Below are 25,597 nucleotides of genomic sequence, written 5' to 3'. Positions count from 1 at the left end.
TAGTTGTAAATTTTCCTGCTTGTCCAAAAAGACAAGTTATATTTCACTTTCTTAAAGACATCACAAACAACGCTACAAGCTAGCAATCATTCCTTCTGGTAATTATGTCCCATATGGATCCTAGACATATTTTTCTTCCAAATTGAGAAACTAAGTAGCACATAATAACAATTAATTATTAGTTAGAATTTAAAGAAAAGTAACAGCCAAGAAAACAATTATAAATTTGATTATGCACAAAACAATACAACCTTAAATATTTAAGAAAAAAGACCAAATAATTCAGTCAATAAATGAACAAATGAGTTGAACAGATACTGTTCAAATGAAGAAGTATGAATGACCAATAAATACATGAAAATGGTCACTATCTTTAGTCATAAAGGAAATGAAATGAATATTTCATGAAAATGAAATATTAACTGACATTTCATATCACCTAGTCAAAATGGGTATTATTAGTATGTAAAAAAACAGAAACAAATGTTGGTGAGAATTCAGAGAAAAAGGATCCTTTATACACTATTTTTGGGAATGTAAATTAGGCCAGCCACTATGAAAATCAGTATAAAGTTTCCTCAAAGCACTAAAAATTGAATTGCCATATGATCCTGCTCTACAACTCCTCAGTGAATAGCTAAAGGAATATAAACCAGCATACAATGGAAACACCTTCACAGCCATGATTATTATAACATTGTTCACAAGAGTCAAGTTATGAAATCACCTAGGCACTAATCAGCAAACGAATGAATACAGAAAATATGTCATATGTAATTCATAAAGACATACTATTCTGTGATAAAAAATTATGGAGTTATGTCATTTGCAAGAAAAGTGAATGGAGCTGAGGATCATCCATCATGTTAAGTGAACTAAGCCAGACAAGAAAGACAAATATGTAGACTCTAGATTTCTTTAAAAAGATGAAAGTAGAAGGGGCAATATTTTAGGGAATTTGGGGGACAACAAGCACAGAAAGGAAGAAAAAAGTGGATGATTGTGGAGTGAATATAATCTAAGAACATTATATACATGCATGAAAATATTATAATAGAACTGATTATTTTATAAAATCAGTATATGCTAATAATTTTTGCACAGATTTTGTTCAAATCTATGATGTACAAATTTCATTCTAATTTAAAATTGCTACTTTTTCACACATTTACATCCTGAAGATTTTCATCAAAAAAGGAAGTGCCAAATTTATTTAACAATTAAAATTGTTGATAAAATTGTATTATTTTACCTGAAATCTCTACATCATTTAACATTTAAAAAATGTTTTTCTTCTTCCAAAAATGTTAAGAATGGATATTTAATGTGATATATCCATACAGATAATACATTACTGTGAATATACTGTGTTCTTATAGATATTAAAAGTAAATACTTTTTTGAATACAAATTTTATAATAAAGCATCAGGGTTCAATTACTTAACATGACAAAGTTGCACCAGGAAATAAACTGATATTTTTAGACATAGGCTGCCATATCTTAACATGAGTGTACATTATTTCACACCTCCAACTTTATGGCTGCTTTGTTATTAATGTTAATCTTAAAAAAAACTACCCTGAATTTATAATTTTGATAATTTTCATGCAGATTCATTATTCAATACTTGTTACTTCATTTCACACCGAAATTATGAAGCAAAATATTTTTTTTCTTTTGTCTAGTTTACTTTATGCAAATATTTGCACAAAGTATTCAAATATTTTACCAAAATTTTTACAAATTTAAATCTGGAAATCTTTAAATAATGCCATTGAACATGATGCTAAAATTAAAAAGTGTGCAATTTATCTGTTCTCATAAAAGGACTAACACACACTACAAGAAAATGGGTATAGTTTCTGTAATATAACCAGGGTACATTCCAGGCAATGTTCCCTAATGTATCTTTTAAAAGTTACATGCATTAGTTTCATTTTTGAATTTAATACTGATGAAAATGTCTCTCTATTGAACTGGTAGGTTTTACTATTTTAAATAAAATACTTGCATAACCAATTATTTTTTGGCCTTTTGGTATACAATGAATCCATATAAACTTCATACACCATCAAATTAACTAATTTATTTTAGTGTTCTGGAACAATTATCCCTCCATCTGGATGCATAGTTTCAGGACCAAAGTAAATTTTTGGAATGTTTCTTTTGTGCTACAAGAATTACATACATTGAAGAAAGATGGTGTTAATGTAAGTATTTTGAATAGTGATACTTTTAACATTACATTTTTACTATTCTCTATAAAACCATGAAGCTTAAAAATCAACCACTGAAATGTAATTATTTCACTAAATTACTTAATTTGTAAATGATTGATATTTTAAGCTTCATAGTTTTATATGGGCTTAGAAATTTTTTTCTGAATAAAAAACAGTACTAATATAGATTTGGAGAATAAACAAATGTTAGCAAAGATAAATATTAAAAGCACTTCAGATAAGAAATAAAGAAAGAAATGTATGAAGCACCAAAAGTAATTTAAAGTTTTCAGTTGATTTTAGGGACACAGAGAATATTAGAGTATCTAGGATTTAAATTCCAATAAATGAAAAAGACAATCATTCAAGATGGAAGATTGCTGACAAGCATCACTTTTTCCTGGTTTCTCCAGGAACCAAAAATATAGTCTCAGGTATGGGATTGTAAGGAAGAGGAGGGAAAGCTAGCAATTTAGGGGACAGTGCCTGTGAAAGGGTAGAATAGTAGTTAGAGATAATACAAAAATGCCAAACTCTAGTTAAATCTGTAATGCAAGAGAGTACATCTTGCTCAAGGGGAACTCAGAATGACTGTGCTGATCTGCTCCATTTTGAGACCTTCCCAGCTTGTTATTTATTTATGTATTTATGTTTGTATGTGTGTATGTATGTATGTATGTATGTATGTATTTCTACCATTTTGTTTTGTTTTACTTCTGGCATGAGCCACCTTGTGAACAAAATAACTGCACAGAGGACTAAGCTTAAGCACAGGTTGGCAAGTCTTGCCCAGATCACTGTCTAGAAACTGACCAATATCTGCTCCCCACTAACTGAGGCAAAAAGGGTCCACATGGGAATGTGACAGTGGGGTTTCAGCTCTGTGGGCCTCCAAACAGGCCAGCCTAGCCCAAGGAAACAAATATATCTTCTTCCAGGAGAAAACTTTTGGCTAAGCAGACTGATTAAAGGCTTCTACACCCAGACTGACAAGTAGGTGAGGCCTCATGAAACTTTCTATAACCAGTGTTATACCTAATGGCAGCCACCAGCCTGGTCAAGTGTGTGGAGAAAAATACATCTGACAAAAATTTTGCCTAACTGGGCTGATTAAAGGCCCTCACAAGTGACCTTGGACTGGTAGATGGGTAAAGCATCTTTGTACCTGGGTCTCTATCTAAAGGAAGGGTACAGAGGAGAATTAGCCAGCTGGTTGGAACCCTAAACCCACTGCCCAACCTACCAGTGTATGTAAATTCACACGAGTCAGGAACTACTCACCCCTTACTCTCTACATGAAAAGTTAAACAGAATGCCTACCTAGGAAAGGGGGAAAAGCTCACCAATTTTGCCAGAGCGGAAGTCATTAGACCCCCTGAGCAAAAGGAAGCATGAGCTTTCAGAGTAGCAGAGTGCTTTCTGATTCTTATTCTGTGCTCAGGAACCTTGCCACCAATGACCAACTGCTACCTCATACACTTGGAACTGCATAAAAACCCAATACTGGGAATTATTACTACTCCACAACACCTGCTCCACATAACCCAACAGCTTCCCCTGATCCATAGACTCTGTCCTAGTTTGCTCTGGTCAATCTACAGGCCCAAGGTAAAATGTGAATAAACAAAACAGGAGAACTACAGGCAAACATGTGAGGACCAGTGACTGAAGCCCAGCAGACAGACATTTTTCTCCTCATCAAGGAATTGAGGGTTTTTTTAATCAGTTTGCTTATCTCTTTTACATATTGTCATTTTATCTTTACTTTTTTTTTTCTTTTTAATTTTCTTGTCTCTTGTTTAGAAACTATTCTATGGGTGGATTATTTTAGCTCTTTCTTTTATTATTCTTAACCTTTCTATCCCATTGCAATACTTGAAGATAGCATACTTCATCACAACAATTGAACTATATTCCTACACACTAGTTCTCTGTTTACTTGCAGTCCTTGCAATTACATTCTTTCTCCCCACCTTCCTTCTTTCTTATTTCTCCCCTTGTCCTCTTCATATTTACTATCTAATTTTCAACTCCTATGTAAATAAGTTTTATTTTTCTAGCCATCTACTGTTATATATGAAGGAAGCTATTTTCCTTCATATATATCATGATTGATTATATGGAAAATGTCACCAATGTGATTTTACTTTACGCAAATACATTTTTTGATATTAATTTCATGAATTTATTATTGCTGAATTTTACCCCAACGCCAGTGGTGAGAAATGATACATTACTCCTACCCATCCTTTTCCTACCCAGTCTTGCCAGAATATAGAAAAAACATCAGTGGGAAGACTTTAGGTGACTAAAACTCCAACCAGCAAATTGACTTCAGATGAGCAAATCTCAACATAGAAACATGAAATATGAAAAGGCAAGCCAACATGGTAACTTCAAAAGTTAACAACCACCCAACAAAGGTCTGCAATGAAAGTAAAGGGGATAGAAATCTCAAATGTTTTGCTCCAAGAATGATGATATGGAGTGAGATTTTCTCTCTCCTGGTCATTACTGAACCTAACTGGGGCTAACTGAGTGGTGATGGGAGATGCAGAAAAGACACAGAATAGACAGACAGACTGAAAGTTGGGGTCAGGTGTGTTGGGCACTTGTGTGGAGAAAAGAGATGCTTCTTTTTGTGTGGAGTGATGCTTCTTTTCTCTATTATTCTCTTCATTTAGTTTGCTTCTTATCTCTATCTTTATTCTTTTACTCCTTACTCATTTACAATTCTTTAAAACCTTGCTTCTAAAGTCTTCTTTTCTGTTTTTTAAAGTTTCTTTCCTTAGTCTTGCTCTGTCCCATGTTTTCTCTTAGCTGTTCTTCAGCATACTCTCTCCTGAGTCTTTACCCCCAGACCTGCACTGTCCCATGTTCTCTCTTTAGTTTCCTTAAAGCCTCTGTGCTCAGACTTGCCTGCATTTAGTTCTTGGTGCATACTTTCTATCAACCCCTCTAGCAATTCACCTTCAGCAATTCTTTTCCCTTCAGCAACCCTTTTCCTTTCCTTTAGTCTTCCATATCCAAAAAGCCTCCCTTCACCCAAAAGCCAAAAGCAAAAGCCAAAAGCAAAAGCTTCAGATATTCCTTCAGCAAGTCTTTTATACCCAGTGGTAAATAGGGTGGAGCAGCAGTTCTTGGGGAGTGGCTTGACATTGTAACAGGAGAAACCTTCATTCCTGTTTCTCTGAACATAAACAACTTAGGAAAAACAGCTGTTCTGCATTTTCCTCTTCTGTGGCCCAGGCTGTGCCAATCTCAGCCTACAGACAAACATTTTAGGAAAAGCAACTGAGCTGCATCTCACATTGCTTATGTCCAGTTCTCATAGGCTTCTCATAATCTGCTCTCCACAATGATGAGAATGAATAATGAGATGAAAAATGTATATAAACATCTCAATGAAATCAAAGATAATAAAAACAAACTGCTAAACAAATACAGAGAGAATATAAATAACTAAGTAAACTGAGGATAGAAATAAATAGTTGAATAAACCAAAGTATGATACAAATAAATAATTAAATGAAATAAGGAATACAATACAGAATATGAAAAGGGAATTCAATAAAGATGTATAAATACTGAAAAAAAATCAAATTGCCAGTCTGCAAATAAAAGCTTCTCCAACAGACTAAATCAAATGGAAGACAAACTATCATGGGTTTGAAGACAAAATAGATGCAATAAAAATGAAAATAAAAAAGAATGAGGAAATATAAATAGAATATTCAAGAACACTGCAACTACATTAGAAGACCAAAACTATGAATCATGGGCATTAAAGAAGAAGAATAAGTACTAGCTAAAGGCATAGAAAAATATGTTCAATAACATGATAGCAGAAAAATTCTCAAATCTTGTGAAAATTATGCCCATCCATGTACAGGAGGCCTATAAGACTCCAAATAGACAAGAACAAATAGAACCTCTTCATAATATAATGCAGATAAAACATTAAATAGAACAAGTAACAAATATTTAAAACAGCAAAGGAGTAATGCCCAGTTCTATATAGACAAAATAATACTAGATTTCTCAACAGAAACTCTAAAACCAAGGAAAATATTAAATGATATATTTCAAGTGCTCAAAGAAAATAACTCAGCCTAGGTTACTCCACAAGCCATGTTATGATTCATAATTGAAGAAGAAGGAAAATCATTCCATGATGAATAAAAAATAAAGCAAGTTGTGACCTCTAAACTAGTAATACAGAATATACTTAAAGGTATTCTACACCCAGAAGAGGAAGAGAGACATAACAATAAAATACAGGAAAAAAAATAAATGTCACCATATTAGTAGATAGGCAAATGAAGGGTGGGAAAGAATCATAAGCTAAAAAATAGTAACAAAATGTCAGGAATTTTTAAATATATTTCAATATTGACACTGAATGTTAATGGTCTCAATTCTACAACTGATTTACATTGAGTTGGATTAAGAAGCAAGACCTGACCATTTGTTGTCTACAAGAAAGAATTTCATTGAAGAAAATAAACAGGATAAAGGTGAAAGCATGGAAGAAATCCTTCCAAGCAAATGAGTCCCCAAATCAGGCAGAAGTAGCTATATTCATAGCTGATAAAGTAGAGTTCAAACCAAAATTAGTCTAAAGAGACAAAGGTCATTTCATATTAATAAGAGAAACAATCAATGAAAAAGAAATAATTTTTAACATGTATGTGACAAATGTTGGTGTTACCAACTTCATTAAACAAGCACTATAGGACAATAAAGCATAAATAAACCATAATGTACCATACTGAGAAATTTTAATATGCCACTCTCATCAATAGACCAAAAAAAAAAAAATCAACAAAACAAATCATCAGAATTAAATGACACTATAGGCCAAAATGACTAAACAGACATCTAGAGAGCATTTCATTCAGCAGCTGCACAATACACATTTTTCTTAGCATTCCATGGATCTTTCTCTAAAATAGATCATAGTTTAGGACACAAAGTAAGTTTTAGCAAATATAAGAAAGTTGAAATACAATGAGTTCCTTGCATTCTATCAGACCATAATAGAAAAAAACTAGAACTCAAAAGCAAAAGAAATAACACATGGACATTGAACAGCAGATTGTTGAATGAGCAGTTGATGTAATTGACAGGAAGGGGGAATCCAAAAGTTCCTAGATTCTAATGAACATGAAGACACAATCTACCAGAACCTATGAAATACAGCAAAAACAGCTAAGAGGAAAGTTTATAGTTATAAAATTAAGTCATTTATAGGAAAATTGATGGAACTGTAGATCATCACATTGAGTGAGATAAGTTAAGCTCAAAAAGCCAAATATTGCTTTTTTTCACAGTGTTCTCACTAATTTATGGACATTATACTTGAATGATGAAAATAATTATGGTAATGATGATGATGATGATAACAATGGGATATAAATGTGTAAGGAAGATAGTCTGGGGGTAAAATTAAGGGGAAGAGAAAGGAAAGGATATTGAGGGGGTGAAGAGGATTGAAGTATGCTGTATATATGTATATACATATGTATATATATATATATATATATATAAAGACAGTATAACGAAACCCACCACACACTGCTTGAAATAAAGATTATTTGACACAGGAGAATGGGAATATAGTGGAGGGGTTACACTTATTTAAAGTACACCATAGGCATATATGGAATTATTACAATGAAATCCCCTGGTATTATTAATGCATGCTATTTCAAAATAAAATAAAATTTAAAGAGAAAAAAGAATTTTAGACAAAATTAGGGATCTATGGAGGACTAGATCTTGGAAGTCATCAAAAACTGAAGTGTTGTTGGAACTGTCAGAAAAACAAGCCACTGATGGATTGATGGGTTTCAAACAAGAAAGTACAAATATCAAACCTAAATAATTTAGAGATTAATTTAAGTATTTTGTGGTGAATATTAAATAATCAAGTGTGAGTGCACATTGGTACTTCCTCATCCTTTCAGAGCAAGGATGTGTCTCCTTCAAAGATTTACAGACAATTGAAGTCTGAATGTTTAATTTCGTGGGAGGATAAAATGTTAAGTGGTGACCTGCTAAATATTCTTTTTATGCTACAAGATCAAAATCTATACAGGGGTGATATGACTCACAGCTATTGAATGGAGGTTACTTCTTGCAAAGAACTCACAAAACATATTTTTGAATAACTGGTTAAGAATTTAATAATTATCATCAATCACGTTTCCTGCTTTTGAAACATCTGAAAATGTGGGGAGAGATAACCTGTGTGCTCCACATCAAACACTTCTGTTGGAAAGATATGCTGGCCATTTACAAATGTACCATGTTCCTTTTAGCACAAACCACAATCTATAAGGCATACCCATAGCTCAATCTATTATTTAATGGTCATCATATTCCAGTCAGTGGAAAATAAAGGTAGTATTGAAAGTGCTAAGGTAACTAAATACTTGAAGAAAATTCATTTGTAATACCTCTGGAAAAGAATAACCACTTGGAGTAATTGTAATTCCTGAATAATTTTTAAAGTACTAGTTTTAGTGTCATCTAAGAGGATTATGTATTAAAAAGGAGAGATCTAATAATTTTGCAAGTAGCTTCTGTACTCACCCCCAAGTATGAAAGAGATAAATGAAAAGAAAGCAATTAGGTAGGGAAAACTAGTTACTATGTATAATAGAACTGGCTTTTCATCTTGTGCCCTTAGTGTGCTATTACTTAAAAAATTGCAAGTATTAATGAAATCACATATTCTTCCTATGTTACTGCACTTTAATACTGAAGACCATGTACAACTATTTAAGAATACATTTATAAATATTTCAAAATATTCTGGTTTTGAAACCAACTCTACAGAAGTCATCTCATACTCCGTGGGAACAAAAATGTAGAGGCAATGCTTTTGGTACCCTGGAAATATTCCTGTATATTTTTTCCTATTTATGGAGTAATGGCCAAATGACTCAAAACTCTTTTACATGTAGACTTCAAATACTTGTGTTTATTCTGAAGAGGGGATAAGTTTATAGGACAGGTCTGAATTCTTAGTGTATGGTCATATACCTAGTTGCAAATTGTTAATTAATTTTAATTCTTATAATTGAGCAATAATAAACTCACTTCTATTGGTAAATACAAATTTTAGTTATATCACTTCATATTGTTACCTGCTTTGAATATCATCACAAAATTATGAGATTCTATAAACTCAGCTTTTAATAAATGACTAAAATTATTATTTTCTATTAAAACTAAAATTTCACTAATTTGCAACTATGACCCACTCCATGGTATTAGTACCAGCAGAAATGAAATAAAGTTCTATGTTTTATCTCCAAATTAAGATGATATTGTATTATCTTTAATTCTGTACCTTAAAAACTAAATAAGCCAATGTTGAAAAATTCTGGATTGCTTTATACTTTTACAACTATATTATTCCACTGTATAAATTATGATTTCTAATTCATAGAAATTGTTCTGCTTATAATTAAAGATGAAAAAATTTAAATATTGGTAAAGAGTGTTAATAGTTTTCCTTATTTATCTGAGGTTAACCAATAATATTAGAAAAAAGTTTATGTAGTATTCAGGATGTACAGGAGATTTTATTTTTTGGACAAATTAGCATCAATTTTAAAACATTAAAGAGAACTTACGGCAGATCAACCTACATTTTAGAATTGAATAAGGTTCTATTTTCTCCATTTTAGTGACTTTTATTTCACATCTTTTTCACATATAAATAATAAAATATATATCAATGTTAATTATACCATTGGGTTTAAAAGCAAACAATGGAACAATCGTAAGTGCCTATTACAAGGCTAATTGTGGGCAGTTTATTTATTTAATGGAATGCTAGAGAATGATAAAAATGGGTTAGTTATTTTATAAGTTTATTCTTGGATGATTTTCTCACAGATTTAGGTATAAAACATTTTAAACTCAAGGCAGAACAATTATACACATAGTCATAATCAATTATAGGACTAATAATTCATAAAATAATAAAATTTGAGAATGACAAACAATATCATTCTAGCAATTACTTTTAGAAAGGCAGAAGCATAATGTAATGGAAAGCAATACATAGGGTCACTAATATTTTCTCTTACATTGGTTCTTGAATATGGTTGTTTCTGATATTATGCCTTATATTTTGTGTATAAGTGTTAAAAACTATTTTTTTGAATAAATGTAGTTTTATTATAATGTTTGTTATAAGTTAGCTAAACTGAATATTATGTCAGAAATGTTTTTGCAAATCAGAATATATATATGTATATATATATGTGTGTATATATATATATATATACACATACATACATACATAGAAAGCATATTAGGCATTAAGCAATAGCATCATTCTCATTAGTGACAGAAAAAAGACAATTTACTACTTGAAAGGATTTCCTTAAGGGAAGTCTTGCATGAAACAAACATGTTTAATTGGAATTCCTAGAATCGATGCAAGTAGATGTAACAGTTGCAATCTTGACAGAACCAAATTGCAGAACTAAAGTTAAATTCCTTAGCTATAAAACAGTGAAATGGTACAGTAGTAAGCCATTATGCAAAGACTATGTTATTCTGAAGCAATGGAATGGGAAATTGGTGCCAAGGAAATACTAAAGGGATCTCTGCATAAATCTATTTTGGCTTTAAAACTCCATTATACTACTCCTATTTTAAAAAGCTAAATAAAAATACATAGTTTAAAAATTCTATAAGCAGCCGGGTGCCTGTGGCTCACGCCTGTCATCCTAGCTACTTAGGAGGCAGGGATCAGGAGGATCATGGTTCAAAGCCAGCCCAAGAAAAGAGTTAGTGAGACCCAATCTTGAAAAAAAACCCTTCATATAAGAGGGCTGGTGGAGTGGCTTGAGGTGTAGGTCCTGAGTTCAAGCCTCAGTATCACACACAAAAAAAAAACTTATAAGCAATTTTGAAATGGAAAAAATCCAAACTTATGCATGACTACCTAAGATGCTAAAACAAAAGATCAAAAAATATTGCCACTGTTGAAAGCAGTGGAATAGAATGCATTAAAATGATTTAAAATGTTTGTTGGCATTCAGTTTCAGTTTTAACTTCTCTACTAGTATGATGCACGAGGATTGGGGAGAAGGTTCCTAAATGCTTCATATTAAAGGTCCAGCTTAAGTCATGATAAAACTTATATTATGTACTCTCTTCTTCATTGTAGAAAACGACAAGAGGAAGTTTACATCCAAAACATTTTTTATTTTTAAAATTTTTATTAGTGTTTACTAATTGCACAAAGACATTACCTTGAGACATTTCCACTCATGCATATCATGTGCTCTGATCAAATTTAATCACCTTGTTAATCTTTCTTATCTCCCCTAACCTGCCCTTTTTATTTTACAATTTTTATTGGTTTTCACATACTCCAGTTTCATCTTTCCAGGCATTTAAAAAATGAAAAATATGAATAATCAAAATAGTGAAACGGGGGATAGTTTCATTCTGGTTGTTAGAGTCACATTATATGTCATCATAGTAAGAGTGTAAATGTAGGATCAAATTTTCTATAATGGAAGTATGTTTTCTCATGTGTGTGCACTTAAAAAAATTTGGACTTTCATTTAAAAACTAATATTGGAGTTGGATTAAATGAATTGGAGTTATGTAACTACAAATATAAATGAAAATAAAAACCTTAACTATCCCTATTGGAAACAGAAGAGTCTAACCTTTTGTTGCAACATTTGCTTCAGAAAACATAAAATTCTGAGGTCTTTCACTCTTTCTGTCAAATGCATGTAAAACTACTTGAAGACTAAATAAGTCTCTTGGTGGCATTGAGGTCTAGGAATGTCACTCTCAATACATAGGAATCAACTCTTCCAAATGTAGGTATCAAGGAAGAGTGTCCCTACTTTCTTTATCTGTGGAACAGTGGATGTCAATGTGGTCAGAACCTAGCTCCAAGCTGCAAAACTACCTTTTGTTATAAAGAAACTAAAGTTTTATTTTGTGTTTAGACAAAGGCACATAAATAATATATGTATAGGTGGTCACCCAATGATCAAATAAATTTAGAATGAAATATGTGCAACAAATGGTTCATCATGCTTCTTAAGGACTAGTTATTGGTTATCACAAAACATTTATATGTTACATGGGCTCTAGGAATTAGGAACCCTGAAGGACAGGCCATGCTGGGAGAAAAAATGGCCAAAGATGACAGGTGCTAGGAGACTTATTTCCCAGAAGGAAGACTAGATCCCAGTTTCAGAGACACACAGCTACTTATTAATGCATATTATGTGACTTTTGTTTCATCTTTTCTTAAGTTGTAATATTTCTATGGTCAAGGCAGAATTTTTTCTCCTCAGTTTTAGTCAAAACTCTTAGTAAATGAATTTTTTCATTTTTATATATGCATATATATATGGAATTTTTTATTTAATATATATTACACAATATATATTATATATCTTTTTCTCTTAAAATTTATTATAGCTTTGGCCAGAACTGCAAAGGGAATTCTTAATCTGTCTCCACCTTGCTCTCAGCAGTGTTACAATTTGTAAAAAATATAAAACAAAAGACACATAATATGCATGTGTAAGTTTAGCTGTGTGGCTCAGTTACCAGAACTGGGAGAGGTAGTCTTTCACATGGGAGGTGAGTCATCATCTTGGCACCAGAGAACTTGGACCACTTTCACTCCCAGCCTAATATTTCTGTCGTTAATCCTAATTCCTAGGGCCCTAATACATATATAATGGGTTTTTCTGCTTTGCTACCTTTGTGGAGTACTTTTTAGTTGAGAAGAAATTTTGGTTTTTTGTTAATTATATTTCCTTAATACTCTCCAATATAGAGCACATGTGCTGCATTAATTTTTTAAAAATTCAAATAATGAAATTTTAATTCTCTCACATTTTAAACAGTATGAATTAAAATACAACCAGACTTATTTCCTTTAAATACTACTGAACGTTGATGTAGGAATCTAGGAAAGCCCTTGTTAAAAAACTATCTGTCTTATTTAAAACCACCTTATAAAATTCTACCCTATGAAATTTACAAGTATATGTTTTGTAAGAACAAATCATGTGACATTGTAAGAGCCATTAATTGCATTTACTAATCAGAAATTACTGAATATCCTTCCTTTTCAATGCCCATCACAGGAGAATGATTAGAGACCAAAGGTGACAAGTCACACTTTTGTTTTCAGAATGGCCATAAAATTTTCAGAATCAACTCTCATACATACAACAGAATAATAGAGTGATGCTTGTACAATTGCAAATGTGGTTATCCTCTGGATACAAGCCACATTTTAAAAAAGGTATTCCTTGCTATTTGTGAGAATTTTGAGGGAGAGAAACATAGAACAGCAAGCATGAATTTTTCATTGTGAGATGAAAGGGACCCATGCTGTCTCTTCGGTGTTTAGGGTCCCCCTGAGAATTGCCATATTAAAAATGATCAGAGAAAATGTTTAAAGGGGAGATACAAGGCTGATCACCTCCATCAGGATGCATTTTGACTCCTTACATTAATGGCATTCTGCCAAATCTCAATGTGGTTTTAAATATTTAAATACAAATAAAAAGATTTGTTATATACCATAATTTCTCTTTCTCAACTCTCTTCAAATTATTTTGAGATAATTTAGCCCATTTCTATTGCTTTCAGTCCTTCCATAACAAAAATAACATAATCACGAATACATAGTATAAAAATGAAATATATGTATCCTTTTCTCTTATAAGTTAAAGATTATTTTTATCATATGAAAACAGTAAGAATAAAAAGTAAGTATAAATATACTACTATAAGTATTGTTTTTAATTCAATAAATAACTTTGATTATATAATTACATTTCAACAAAATGATTTATGAATCTGAGATACTAATGTATTTACTAACAAATTTTCTGCAATACACTTGTGTGATTGGACAATCTATACTCAAAATCATGATAGTTAAAATAACTTCTAAAATAAGGTACTTATATCAAATCACCTGAACTCATTTAACCTATGATATCAGTTTTATGAAATATATCAATAACACATTCTACTCATTTCTTCTACCTTATGTCACAGATGTTATTTAAAAATTGAACATTACTTCTTTATCTAAGATTATCTTTATAAAAGTAGACATTTTATCAAAAAAATCAGTACAAATAAATTACTTCTCAATTACAGAAATGGTTAAGATAAATAACTGAAGATTATATACAAAATAGCAAAGTAATGGTCTTCTAAAATCCTGTCTGACTTTATTGTTGTCAATACAAAATATACCACAAAATGATATGCAACCAGCATATTATAATTTTGGAGATTCATAAAACTTCAAAATTTGTTAAAAATTGTGATTTGATAAAATACTCAATTAAAGGCTACTTGCACTTCTGGAGTTCCCATTAAAGACCAGCATGTCCAGTATAACAGAAGATGAAAAGAACTACAGGAAAATAAGGAAAGCACAGTCAGTGGGTGGGAGAGGAGAGTAGATGCAATTTTAAAGAAGTCATTCACATGAGCACTTTCTGAGATAACATTTGGGAGAAAATGGAAGGACATGGAAAATTACACCAATAATTAATGGATGAATGTTCCATGAAAAAAGGTGTGGTACTGCAATTAAAATGTATTATTTTTTGTTAAGTGGAGAACACAATATAGAAATATAATAAAAAAGCGGGGGGAAGCAGTAGCAATCTGTAGCTAAGATAGGAGCAGAAAAAACAGAAGATAAAACCCTATCTCCCTTAGGTTCAGTGGGACCTAATAACTTTTGAGTGCAGGGCAAAAAATAAAAACAAATAATAATATAATAATACTTTTTTGAAAAGACTTCAGATACTCATAGACCAAGGCCTGCTAAAAAGAAATTTTTGTGATTTTCATTTAGAATCATTAGGCTCAAAAATATTGTGAGGAAGGTACAGAGAGACTTCCAAACTTTTACTACTTTAAAATTCTCTGTCTCCACTTAGTCATCTCTTCCTCTGCCTACCCTCTGATGTACTGATCTATTTTATTATTTCCATAATTCTGACTTTTCCAGATTGATATATAGCTTGAACAATAGCATGTATAACTTTTTCAGATTGGCTACTTTTATGTAGAAAGATGCATTTAGGATTTATCCATATATATTTGTGAATTTTTATCTCATGATAAATGATAGTTCATTGTATGGATGTCCCATAGCTATCCAATCACCTACTGACAGACATTTTGATTACAACCAAGTTTACACCATTTTGATTGAATCTGTTTTAAATACTTGTGAGCAAGTCTTTGTATGAGCACAAGTGTGTTATCATTCATCATTGCTAAGAATAACTGGGATAACTGATTTAAAAGGAGAAGAGTTTTATTCTGGCTCACAGTTTCAGACTTTTCAGTGCAAAGTCAGCTGGATCGAGTGTTTTGGACCTGCCTGATGCAAGGTAGAATGACATAGTAGTGGGAGGCTGGACACCTCATGGTGTCCAGGAAATGACAGAGAAAGATGATGGAGATAAAGACAGAGACAGAACAAGAGGAGTCAGAGAAGAAGGGAAAAAGTAAGGATATCCTTCAAAAGTACATTCCCAGAGACCTATTTCCTACAATGAAGACCAATCTCATTTCTGCCCCCTCTAAAAATAGCATCATCACTTGGGGACTAAGTCTTGAACACATGAACCTGTCGGGAACATTTCATATTCAAACCATAACATTCCATCCCTGGCTCTAAAAGCTCACGTCTATCTCATAATGCAAAATGTACTTTGTCTCCAGTAGTCTCCCATAGTCTCAATAGTTCTAGCATTACCTAAATCCAAATCTACACTCTCCTCTGAGACTCACCACAACTATTAGCTATGAGCAAAATACAAGTTACATACTTCCAATATTAAATAACACAGATTAAATATTATGGTTACAAAAAAGGAGGAATAAGAGACAAACAATGGAATATTAGACCAAAGAAAGGCTGAAAATCAAGAAGGATAGCATTAAATCCTATAGTTCATATCTGGGATCTGGGTACTTTGTGGGGAGACCCAAAGGGCTTGGGCAGCCCCACTCCTATGTTCTCTGGCCCCGGCCCACACAATATCTCTCTTGGGCTGTCCCCATTGATTGCCTCTGGCTTTTCTCAGCAGTTTCTAGGCATCTCTAACATTCTGGACTCTCCATTGCATCTTTGACTTTACTCTCACAGTTTCATTCACTGCTGTCTTGACTGTCTGCAAGGAGTCTGACCCTGCTATATACTGTTGAACCTCCCAGGCTTTACTTTGAAATCTGGGATGGAGTATCCTTGACATTTCAACTCTTGCATCCTACATTCCTACAAAACCACCACCACATAGACAAGTGCAATTACTGCCACCAGCTTGAGCAATAGCCAGGACCTTTTGGGCCATGGTTACCATAACCTATGAGTGCCTTGGTGACTGAATCTAGGAAACACTTCCCTAGGCATGAAGGTTACCCTAGCAACACTTTATTATCATTGGGAGGTCTTTCAAATAAGCACATAATTTTACAGCCTTCATCCTGTCCTGAATAGGACGTCACTGATTCCTGAGTTGTCCTCAAGTTTTCTTTTCCTGCTATACCAAGTTCATGTACTTGACTTCTTTGTAACAGTACAAATTGCTTCAGAAACCATGATTTACTTATCTCCAGTTCTACAAGGGCTTTTATAACCAAAATGCAAGTTTTTGAAATCTTTTCACTCTGATTTTTACTAATGATTTTTATTGTTAACATAGGTAAAAGCAGCCAGCAATATTCATGTGACAGCCTGAATGCTAAATTTTTCTTCCATCAACTTTAAACTTACTCTCCTAGAAAGACTTAAGACACAGTCAAAATGTAGAAAAGTTCTTTGTCACACTAAAGCACAAATGTCCTCTAGTTCAACTCCTAATAGAGTTTGCATTTTCATCTGAAACATGGACACAATTTTATTCATATTAGAATTTTTACTGAAGGATATTCTAAATGCAAAAATATATTCAATAACATAAGAGAAAGGTATGCAAAATATGTGAAACAATGGGAGTGTAAGAAAGAGCCTAACAGAAGTTAAAAAATTTGGTCAAGAAAATAAATTTTGATGAACTTATCTGAAGTCAGGAATAAGAACAGAAATAATCAATTAATTTGAATGTAAGTCAATAGAATTTATGAAAATTGACATCCAAAGATGGTGACATTTGAAAACAAAGTATATGAGATTGGTGAAAGAAGATCAGGTAGTCAAGCATATATGCAATTGGAGAATAAAGAAACAAAAAGAAAAAAATATGAGAGAAAGAATAGTGGAAAATAAATTTTAATTTTAAAAAGTAGAGGAGATCCAAAGTGGTGGCTAAGGTAGAGAATCAGATTTCCTAAGCTCTGTGAATCCAGAAACCTCCTTGAGATGCTGAAGCCATACTTAGGTGATCTTGATTGCTCCAAGCCAAAAAAATAACCCTCATCACATTAGGTACAGATAAAATTCAAAAACTGAACCTTAAATTAGCTTTTAATTGCACCCAACAGCCACAAAAATCCTGCCTAGCACAGCCAGCAAGGCTTGCCCAGCCTCTGGCCCTGGGAAAAAAGCCCCTGGCCACTTTTCTCTTTCTTCTCCAAACAAACAGAAGACAGAGCATCAATAATAATAAACCCCTGTGACATCCTATACCCCTAGCCTTTGGAAAGCCTCCCTATGCCACACCACATTGAAAACAACCACATCATTTCTCTCTTCCAGCTGGTTACAAAGCTGCCTGCATGAAACTGAGAAGCGAAACAGGTGAGCATCACATACCCTGTGCATCTTCCCTATGTGTACTCCCCTCTCCACTTCACCCCAGGAAAATAATCCAGCACAGCCCCTAGGCAGACTGAACACCCAACAGCAAAACTGAAAACCATAAACAGAAAACTGTAATCTAACACAGACATCAGAGGTGGGGGTGGAATACTGAACCCACCCTGGAGAATGGAGGTGGGGCAAATAGCCGATCTCTCATGGCTGAACTATCAGGGGTGGGGCAAAGATCTGAGCTCTCATCACCAAACTCTCAGTGACACACCATAAAGCAGCAAAGGACAAGAGTGTAGGTGGAGCAACAACCCATCACCTTAGAGGACCCACCAGTACCCAGCAGAGATCAGGAGAGTCATAAAGTCTGAGAGAGGGAGAGGAGTGACAAACTAAGCTCCCAGAGGAGCTGCCAGCATGCAACAGAAATCAGGAGACACACAAAGACTGAGAGTGGGCATTGGAAGACAGGCCAACCTCCCAAAGCGAGGCAGGAGGTGGATCCTGGAGGTGATCTCTGGGACAGAGGGCAGCATTCAAAACTGAATTGCCCCACCTTGCTAGGGAAGGAGATGACCAAACAGACCTGCAGCTGAAGGACAACACAGCTGCTGCCTGTTGAAAACAACAGCTCTGACCACCCTGCATGAATTGGCAGTCATACCTCACCTCAAAACTCCAACTAATCTTGTGAACAGAAGGTCCAAATACTACTCACAAGCCAGTCACCTGGTGAGACCACATCAGAGATTCTCCTTGAACACTAATACAAGGATTGAACACCTAAGGAATAACCCCAGAACTTTTATTAATAGACTGAATTTTCTGTGATTCCTGAACCTGGGGTATTTTATTGTGTTTCTTTTTTTTTCTTTCTTTTTCTTTTTTTATTCTTGTATTATTAATCCATCACCACTATTCTCTTATTATTCTCACTCTCTTCATTCTCCATCCTTCTCCTGTACTAGAATCCATTGTTCTCCCTCCCAACTACTTTTTGTGCCTCTTCTCATCCATTCTTTCCCATCTTTATTTCCCCCTTCCATCCTCTCCTAACCTATCACTATACTACATCTCCCTCCTACATGCTTACTACCTGCTGACTATCCTACTGTACCAACTGTACACAGCTCTAGCCCCCTGCAATCCTTGACACAAACACCCACGCACTCCAACAACAAAAATACACCAAAACACATACAAGGACCACAAAACCAAGCAGCCCCCATACCTCTTAACCCACCCACACCTTTACCTGCCCTCCCTTTTTTTAGTGCAACCTTTACCAATTCCCCAAAATCTATAACTACCCTCATAACCATTACCCCCTCAACTGTGACTACTTATAGATATTATCATGAAGGGGTTTTCTATATAATATGTTAACAACAGGTCTGGCATTGAACCTGTGAACTTGTTATTGCTAAATTCCTCCTCCAGACCAGGGTCAGATAGATTACATCAACCCAGCTAATAACCAAGTCAGCTAAATCAGGGAAAGAAATCAGGCAATCAAATCCACAATGACAAACAGCACAGAAATCCAGGGAATCATCAAAGACTACTTTCTGATAAATTGAAAAATCTTGAAGAAATGAACAAATTTCTAGACACAAATGATCATCCAAATCTGAACCAAGAAGATATTAACCACCTAAACAGATCTATAACACATAATGAAATTTAAGCAGCAATAAAGAGTCTCCCCCCAAAAAAAGTCCAGTACCTGACGGATTCTCAGCTGAATTCTACTAGACCTTCAAAGAAGAACTAATACCAATACTCCTTAAACTTTTCCATGAATTAGAAAGGGAAGGAACACTGCCCAAATCATTCTATGAAGACAGTGACACAGCTCCCAAAATTAGACAAGAATACATCCAAAAAGGACAACTATAGGCCAATGTCTTTAATGAACATCGATGCAAAAGTCCTCAATAAAATAATGGTAAATCAAATCCAACAGAATATCAGAAAGATCATTCACCATGACCAAGTTGAGTTCATCCAAGGGATGCAGGGATGGTTTAACATATACAAATCAATAAATGTAAAACAGCACATTAATAGAAGCAAACACAAAAACCACATGATCATCTCAATAGATGTAGAAAAAACCTTCAATATGATGCAACACCACTTCATGATAAAAGCTCTTAGAAAACTAGGACTAGAAGGAATATACCTCAACATTATAAAGGCTATATATGACAAACTTATAGTCAACATCATACTTAATGGGGAAAAATGGAAACCAGTCCCCCTAAACTCAGGAATAAAGCAAGAATGCTTACTCTTCACCTCTTATTCAATATAGTTCTAGAATTCCTAGCTAGAGCAATGATGTAAGAAGAAGAAATAAAATGAATACAAATAGGTAAATAGTCAAAATATCCCTATTTGCATACAACATGATCTTATACCTCAGTGACTCAAAAAACTCCACCCAAAAACTTCTAGACACCATACACAACTTCAGCAATGCAGCAGGATACAAAATCAACTTATAAAAATTAGGAGCCTTTCTATACACCAACAATGAAAAAATTGAGAAAGAATATAGGAAAGCAATTCCATTACAGTAGTCTCAAAAAAATCAAATACTTAAGAGTAAATTTAATGAAGGAAGTAAATGACCTCTACAAGGAGAACTACAAAACACTGAAGAAAGAGATTGAGGAAGACTAAGAAGATGGAAAGATCTCCCACAATCATGGATTGGCAGAATCAACATATTAAAAATGGCTATACTTCCAAAAGCAATCTACATGTTTAATGCAATTCTCATCAAAATCCCAATGACATTCATCAAAGAGATTCAAAAATGTACCCTAAAGTTCATTTGGAAACACAAGAGACCACGAATAACCAAGGCATTACTCAGCAAAAAGAGTAATGCTGGAGGTATCACAATACCTGACTTCAAAGTATATTACAAAGCCATAGCAAGAAAAACAGCACGGTACTGGCACAAAAACAGATATGAAGTCCAGTGGAACAGAATAAAAGACTTGTATATGAATCCACACAATTATGCCCACCTTTTTGATAAAGGTGCCAAAAACATACAATGCAAATATATTCAAATAAAAGTTAAAAATAAACCTAGTGTTTATTGTACAATTAAAAAATAAAAGTAGAGCCAAAGTAAAAAGAGATTACATGCTACATTTTGATGCTGAGGCTACTAGTGAACTGTAAGAATGGAAGTGAAAAGTAAGTAAGTTACACTAGTAAAAGATGCTAAGGGATCCTAAGGGGTAAAAAATGAAGGGGGGGGATGATTACAGGAAATAATGAAAAAGATGGAAATAAATATTATGGTTAAATTTTTTGAAGTAGAGAAAACAGGACAAAAGCATAGCATATTTTATCAAAGAGTTATTTTAAATATAAAGAGTCATGAAAATGACTCTACATGTAAATGTAGACTATACTGGAGAGGCGATAATTAGATATAGGCTGTTCATTTTTCCTTATTAATTCAGATAACACATTGTTCCACTTAGAAAATTTACAATTTCTAATCATTTAACTTAAGTTCTGCCTCACCAATTTTTACTTCTTTTATCAATAATTTCTTCAAAGTTAGCCTGCTCACATATATGCACATACCTACAAGTGCAATTTTGTTTTAAGCTACAGATTTTTGAGGCAATTTATTGATCAGAATTCAGTAAGCTAATACAACAGCTAGAAGATATTAAACATCTTAAAAAACTGAAATCAAGAGCAAGATAAAGGAACATTTTAAAAACTGTGGTTCACCAATGCTTGCAACATATATAACAAAAAATATTAACATATATCATGATAATTTTTCAATATTGATGAATAATTCTTAAAAGATAATTAACAAAGGGTGAACAAATGAACAGAGAAAAAATGTGACAATGTTTTTTAATTTAGAAAAATCTGCACAAATTTAAAAAGTAGGAAAATGTTGTGACAACTGAGCACTAGTTACCCTAGAAATTAACCAACAATATCTATCTCTCCCCATTCATTATTCTGTCTTTAATTTTTTTAATTGTTGTTTCTGGATAGGGGTACATAATAGCATTTACAAAAGTTCTTACAATATATCAAGTATACTATACTTGAATTCTCCCCCTTCATCATTTTCCTTTATCCTCTCTCCCATTTCTGGAATAGTTTCAGCAGGTATCATTTTTCCATTCATATACATATGTACACAGTATTTGCACCCTCCCACACCCTTTCCACACCTCCTCCCCACTCCTACTGGTACCAAAACTCAGAAAAGACTTGCTCTGCCCTCCTATTCTCTGATTTTGTAAAAGAAAAATAAATGACATTTTTGTTTGTTTAAGATAACTAACTATAAAGGAAGTTTCCTTGTGACATTTCCATGAATATATGTATTATAGCCCAAATTGGTTCACCTTCCCTATTTTTCTTCTTTCTACCCTAATCCCCTTCTTTTGGTAAATTCAACAGGTTTTAAAATTCTACATTCTTTCTTGTTTAGTGAATATATCAACCATATTTACCTTCTTAACTTCCTTCTTCTACCCTTCCCCTCTCATATGTGAAATTCCAGTGTATAAACACCACATTTCTCAATCTACATATCAATAGTGGGGCATCTCGACTGTTTCCATAGCTTAGCTTTGATAACAAAAAAAAGTTAAATTCTTTTGAAGGGCAATTTAGTCATATCTTAAGTGTAGTGAAATCTTAAAAATCTGTGCATTTCCTGATTCTTAATAGTTATTCTAAAATTATGCCTCCAAAAATAGTGTGGAATTTTTACATAAAATGTGTATTTAGGGTAGAGTTACATATATAGAAAATAAAGGAAACGCTATAACTGGCCTTCAGTAGAGAAATTTTTAAATCAATAAAGACAGCATATTTTTACAGTGGGATATTGTGTTTCTATTGAAAAATGAGCTACAATGTAGATAAATTATTGTGAAAACACTTAGTTCCAGAACTATAATTCAAGGCATCATGTGTCATAAAAGATGCAAAATTGTTACAGAGCAAAAGACTTCATTTCTGAATACAATGCATTTTTGTGGTGATTTAGATAATACAACAGAAATACAACTTTTCCTCTGTCTTGCAAAGCTGCTCATTATCTTGGGTTAAGCAGCACAGGAAGTTTTAGAAGAAACATTACTTCAAAAACAATGTTCTAACTTAATATAAATTTTGAAATATATGTTTTAAAACTTTCTTGATGAAAATTCACATAATGTGAACACTCTTCAAAAAACATTAGTACTACATAATAACACTGTGAAGAGATAATTTTCCTGCTACTTCATAAGTAGGGAGTGCTATGCACGCAGTGATATTGAAAACCCCTGCAGAAGGCAGGAAAATGGATTTCATTTAAAAAAAAATTCTCTTTGTTCACAATGTAAAAACTGATGATGCACTGAAAAGAATTAGAAACATTTCCAACAAAACTTGCAGTCTGTACTATCATCTATTTCTTAATTGAATAAAAGAAATGGAAAATTAATGTTTTATCTATGAATACTAGCAAAAACTGTTAATAAGTAGCTATAGCTATTTAATTCTGATTTTCTCAATATGGAAATAATAAAATGGAGCATTTAAGTAATTATATATATAACTCCTCTTCATTTTACTTCATTTGAAATAAGTGATTTGAATTCATCTGACACCAGGAACACAATACAATTCCTGTCTGTGAAGCAGATATTGTGATTTTTTTTCAGCAGCAGATTTATCTATCCCTTTAATTACACTTTGCTGCACAAATTTTAATTAATTTTATTATGTGAAATACTTGCTAACTGATGGGGGAAAGCTGAAGGTCAAAAATATATATGGTATTGTCTTAAATTGGAATTATTTTAACTTTTTTCACATAATTTCAAAAATATATGACCTTATCTAGGAAAATTTGGGGTCAAGTTAGTCATATAATAATATTATAAATATTCACCTTTTAAAAATCAATAAAATAAGCTAATAGCCCCCTATTTGAGGAGTTATTGTCAAAAATGACTGAAAGACTTGGGAGAGAATAGTAAGACTATTGTAGTTGAAGTGAGGTTTTTAGTGTGGACACTAAGAGAGAAGACTTCAGAGCGATAACCAGATAGGATCATAAACTAAATCAGAGATCCCGGGTTTTCTTGTGGGTAAGGAAGAAAGATACTTGAGAGTTTTTCACAAAGGGGCAGCACAGTCTTAATTAAAATGAGATCTTTCTGGAGGTTTTCCTGTGAACAAACTTTATGGAACAAGAGTAGAAACAGAGAGACCATGCAAAAGGCTATTGTATTAAGGCCAGGTGTGGGCTTACTCACCTAGAATCCCAACTGCATCAGAAGCATAGGTAGGAAAATTGTATAGGGCAAAAATGGAAGACATTATCTGAAAAATAACTAAAGCAAAACAGGTTTGGCCACTTTCCTTAAATGGAAAAGCACCTGCCTAGCAAGTACAAGGTCTTGAGTTTAAATCCTAGTACCACCAAAACCAAAAAATATTTGCGTTAAATGTGGGCAAAATCAGAAAAGATAGATAGATGAGACTTGGCAAGTATCAGCTGAAGCAGAAGGAGTAGCATTCTGAATACATCTTCAAAGTAGGCTTTCCCTACTGTTGGCAGATTGAGTCTGGCACTTTCTCTTTGTTTCTGGACTCACACTCCCCTGTGAAGTTGAAGTCAAATATTAGAATACACAGTTGGTAAGTACATACTCAGGTAGACAGTGATATCAGTAAAATTAGTCTTAACAATGAGCATTTGTGGGCACATGACATTCTCCAATGCAAAACATTTTACAGAAATTTTAAGAGCAAGTTCTCAGGTCAGTTTTAAAGGTTATGGAGAGTATTATGACAATGGGACTTATAGAAATATAACAGGGCATGAAAAAAAGTATTCAAAAATATATAACCCAGGGAGGGGTGGTAAGAGGGGACAGACACTGGAGGTGATCTAAACAATGTACTTGTCACAATGAATCCCCCCTGTACAATGAACATATTCTAATCAAAACTAAAACAAACAAAACAAAGATATATGACAAAAGAACCCCCTCCAAATAAAGAATTTGCATATGAAGAATGTGGAGATTGAATCAGAAGCATATGGAAAAGACTTAGTGAGAGATGTTGGTTGGTATCATGTGGGGACCAAACAGATGCTGGAGATATATGCTACAGGGAATTAGCTGCTGGGTTAGGGATGTATCTGGGCAAAGCACTGTCTGGTCAGTCTCAATCAAAACTGGAGTAAAGGTGTTGATTAAGACTGCTGTCTTCTTGTCAGGTTAAACTGAGAGGATCCCTTTAGAGCTCCTCTGAGTAGTTGCCACCAGGAATCTCTTCTTCCTGCATTGTTGGATTGAGACTTACAGTTTCTCTCTGGAAACTGGCTGGAAGACTCCTTGGTGTCAAACCCCTTGTCTCTCTCCAAGGCATTGGCCTCTTTCTGAGTAAGTGAGAAAGCAATCAATGGTTAACAGAGCAGAAGCTACAATCTTTTAAAAATGAATTTTAAAAGTAATATTCTAACATTTTGGCATTTTATATTCCATGGAAGTTTATTGTTAGTA

This window comes from Castor canadensis, chromosome 1, assembly GCF_047511655.1.
Source record: "Castor canadensis chromosome 1, mCasCan1.hap1v2, whole genome shotgun sequence".
Classification (NCBI taxonomy): domain Eukaryota; kingdom Metazoa; phylum Chordata; class Mammalia; order Rodentia; family Castoridae; genus Castor; species Castor canadensis.
Note: the sequence above shows the minus strand (reverse complement) of the source record.